We start from the raw sequence: 3,251 nt of genomic DNA, 5'->3' as shown, positions 1-3,251 counted from the left end.
CCTCGGATCCAGGGCTGCTCAGCCGTGCGCACAGCCTTCTCCTGTTCCCGGGCCCCGAGTGGCCACCGGGGGCCACCACAGCCCCCCACCGCACATGGGGAAGGCCGGGCGCCTGGGGGGCGGGGAGCAGGGGACTGGGGCGGACACCAGCCTGGACAGTCATGGGTAGGGCTGCCAGTGCCCAGGGGTCGACGCAGGTGGTCAGAGGTAGCTTGGGGACAGATGCTCAGGACAGACCCTGGGGAAGGGTCCCCTCCTACCCCAGGGAGGGGGAGATTTCCTGGGGCTTGTACTTGGGGAGCCCTTGGCACCCCCAGCTTAGAAGGGAAGCCCAAAGGTGAGTGGCAGGCACCCAGGACCCCACAGCACGTCCCCCGCACCCCCAGGCCTTGCCTCCACCCGTGTCCATGGAAGCAGAGCCCCCAGGACCCTCCCGAGCACCTTCCTGCTGATGGAGAGCTGTCCGCCTCTGTCCCTGAGTCCCCACCTTGTACCTCCCTGACCTGCGGGTTCATCCCCAGGCTGCCCTGCCCCCACCCCATGCCAAAGAGCCCGAGCACGTAGGGTACAGCCCCCGCCCGCTCAGTTCTCTCCCTGCGGCACTGATGTTATTCCCCTGGGGATGCCCGGGCCTGGAGAGTTGATTCCAGAAGTCTGTGCTGGGGCTGGGGCCGGAGCACGGGGTCCATGCGACAGTCGGACTGACCCAGAGGCACCAGGTCAGTGGGATCTGCAGCCTTCCCCACCCCTGCGGTCGTCTGCTCCCTGTCTGTGTGTCCCGCCAGACTGGTCTGCTGTTCCCCATCTGAGGGCCACTGTTCCCGTCCCCTCCAGGGGGCCAGGGGCCTCGGCTGCCCATCCCTTCCCCTTCCTGCCCCAGCCCTGCAGCAGGTGGCACTTGAGTTCCCTTTGTTCTCCAGCCCCGCAAGGGTGAGCTCAAGGAGCAGAGGCGGCCGCTGTCTGTGGGCTGGGGGGCGGGAGCACCCACAGGCGATATAACACCTGCCCCCCCCATACAGCTGGATCCCCAGGAAGGGAGCATGTTTCCCCTGGCACCGGCCGTGTAGACCTGGAGTCCTTCTAGAAGCTGACAGAGCACCAGGCGGAAGATGAATCACCGGCTGCCTCTGGGATGGATGGGGCCCTGGGTGGGACACGGCGTGGCCACAAGCCACAGCACCCGGTGGGGAGGTCACTGCGGGGCACCCCGGCTGGGAGCCATGGAGCCCAGCCACTCCCCCGATGCTCCCTGCTCTGGTCACCACCCTCTGTGGCCTCGTGGCCCTGCCTGACCTCACGTGGGGAGTGGTCACTGCCCACCTGTCCCTAGCCTTGTGGCATGGCCTAGGGGTGACATCAGGGCCTGCAATCCCCGGCTGGAGCTCCAGCCCGGCCCCTGTTCTTTCAGAGGCTCCTGGATGTGTGGCCCCTGGAAGTGGCCTGAGGGAAAGGAGCTGTGAGCCCAGAAGTCACTCAGGCTTGTAGGAGCCAGAGACCAGATCCGCCTTCGCGGACAAAGCTAGCTCAGTTGTCCCAGCCTGTGTGCAGTCGCCGCCGTGTCCTCTGCCTCGCCTGGCCCTGTGCAGAGGGCACAGCTGCCTGAGGATGGAAGGAAGGCCCGGGGGGGTGCTGGTCTGGTCCTGGAGCTCCCGGCCAGAGGCCAGATTCCAGCCCCTGGAGGGCAGGGGGATGGGCAGGTGGGTGGTGAGGCCCCAGGCCTGGCCAGCTCAGGATGGTGCTCCGGCGGGGCAGCGGGGTCCTCCAGGGGCACCTGGCTCTCGTCCCTTATGAAGATGCCCCCAGGGCAGGCGGAGTGAGTGGGAGACGCCATGAACCAGTGACGGCAGAGACGGGGGGCAGCGACAGACAACGTGGACAGCACAGGATCCCCGCCAGCCTTCCAGCGAAGCCCTTGCTCGTGGGGCCTCTGTCTCCCCCCAGGAGCCCCCACCCAGGCCTGCTGAGAAGGGAGGGTGCAAGCGAGGCCGTCTAGATGGGGGACAGGAATGACGGAGGGGGCCAGGCCCCCTGCTGAGCGTTGTTGGTTGTGGGGGGCATGGTCCCTGGCCTGCCTCCCTCACCCTTCCGCTATGAGGGAGGCCCGGCCATACCTTCCCCTGGAAGTCTCCCAGGATTGCCAGGCAGAGCGGCCCCCTGGCCTTTATAGCCCCAGCACGTAACCGTCCTCATGCCTGAGCCTTCCCTGTCAGGCTCGACACTCCTGGTGGCAGGTGCCGCAGATACAAGACGCCCCCAGGCCCCATCCAGCTGCTCCCTGTGCCCCTGTGGGCGCCCCTGGCTGCTCCAGGCCCCTCCACATTTGGGTGACACTGGGCTGGGCCACAGTGAGTGCTCCCTGCATGTCAGCCCCAGGATACAATCAATACCCAAGGAGCCTTTCATTACAGGTTCTTAATTATTCAGCGTTGACTCCAGGAGGCCGAGTGTGTGCCCTGAACACCCCGTCCCCACACTGGGCTGTGGCGCAGCATACGCAGACCCGCAGACCCGGGATGTGGAGGAGGAGGCTAGAACCCCTGAGGTTAGCTGTGGAGGGAGAGCAGTGACGCCCTGGGGTGGGGAAGGGGTGCCCAGGCTGCCGGGGAAGCTCTGAGGCAGGAAGCCAGAAGGAGACGGGGGAGGGGGGGAGGTTGCTCCCCCCCCCACCCGCCGCCGCAGGCCCAGGGTCACCTGAGTGCCTCAGAGGCACTGGAGTCCCTGAGGCCCCCAGCTGGTCGGATGTCTCCACAAGTGGGGGACGAGGACCTCAGTCAGGTCCCTGAGATCAGACCAGGAGGGCCAGCAGGGTGCCACTGTGGTCCCTGAGGATCTCTGGGGATCCTCCCTGGCCCTAAGCCCCTACTGCTCTGGGCTCAGGATGGTGGAGACGGAGGCTCTCTGGATGGGGGCCACCCCGGGTCCACCAGTGCCAAGCGCGCCCATCAGCCCTGGAGTAGGAGTTCCTCTCTTCCCCACACACAGACCCTCTTTTGTCTGTAAAACCCCAGCTCTGTGTCTCCCAGCCGGGAACGCCTGCCTGGACCTGGACACTTGAGGTGAGCCGAGACAGTCCTGACAATCTACTGCCGGCTCCCAGGACGTGGTCCCTCCCCCGCTGGAGTCTGTCTCTGCCCGGCCCACTGGGAGGCGTCAAGAGCCTGTGGCCAGCGCATGGTGGACAGTGCCAGCCGAGGTGCCCAGTGGCCAAGGCAATGTCTCCAGATGCTATGGGCTGAGTCGGGCGCCCCCCA

General features: G+C 66.5%; 1 pseudogene; it reads left to right on the top strand.

The window, feature by feature from the left end:
• Positions 1 to 451: 451 nt before the first annotated feature.
• LOC116856258 lies at positions 452 to 1,817 on the top strand (annotated as a pseudogene).
• Positions 1,818 to 3,251: the final 1,434 nt, after the last annotated feature.

The sequence above is a fragment of the Lontra canadensis genome, unplaced genomic scaffold (genome assembly GCF_010015895.1).
Source record: "Lontra canadensis isolate GAN:19392208 unplaced genomic scaffold, GSC_riverotter_1.0 scaffold108, whole genome shotgun sequence".
NCBI classification, from domain to species: Eukaryota; Metazoa; Chordata; class Mammalia; order Carnivora; family Mustelidae; genus Lontra; species Lontra canadensis.
This window is presented reverse-complemented; position numbering and strand designations above follow the sequence as displayed.